This window comes from Arachis duranensis, chromosome 5, assembly GCF_000817695.3.
Source record: "Arachis duranensis cultivar V14167 chromosome 5, aradu.V14167.gnm2.J7QH, whole genome shotgun sequence".
NCBI lineage: Eukaryota > Viridiplantae > Streptophyta > Magnoliopsida > Fabales > Fabaceae > Arachis > Arachis duranensis.
Genome location: NC_029776.3, coordinates 55,300,119 through 55,300,853, shown reverse-complemented (window position 1 = coordinate 55,300,853; position 735 = coordinate 55,300,119).

Sequence of the window (735 nt, the reverse complement as noted above, 5' to 3'; positions counted from 1 at the left end):
CGTCCTTCAAGCAAGAAGGAGTTTCCTATTAAGGATCCTGAGGAATCTGAGGCTCATACAGAGACCATAGAGATTCCATTAAATCTCCTTCTGCCATTCATGAGCTCTGAAGACTATTCTTCCTTTGAAGAGGATGAAGATGTGACTGGAGAGCAAGTTGCTCAATATTTAGGAGCTATCATGAAGCTGAATGCCAAGCTGTTTGGTAATGAGACCTGGGAAAGTGAACCTCCCTTGCTGATTAGTGAACTAGACACTTGGATTCAGAAAACTTTACCTCAAAAGAAACAAGATCCTGGCAAGTTCCTAATACCTTGTACCATAGGCAACATGAGCTTTGAAAAAGCTCTGTGTGATCTAGGGTCAGGGATAAATCTTATGCCACTCTCTGTAATGGAGAAGCTAGGGATCATTGAGGTACAACCTGCCTTGTTCTCATTGCAATTGGCAGATAAGTCATTGAGACAAGCTTATGGAATAGTGGAGGACGTGCTAGTAAAGGTTGAAGGCCTTTACATCCCTGCTGATTTCATAATCTTAGACACTATGAAGGAAGAGGATGATTGCATCATCCTTGGAAGACCTTTCCTAGCCACAGCAGGAGCTGTGATAGATGTCAACAGAGGTGAATTAGTCCTTCAATTGAATGGGGACTACCTTGTGTCTAAGGCACATGGCCATCCCTCTGTGACAAAAGAGAGTAAGCATGAAGAGCTTCTCTCAGTTCAGAGTCAA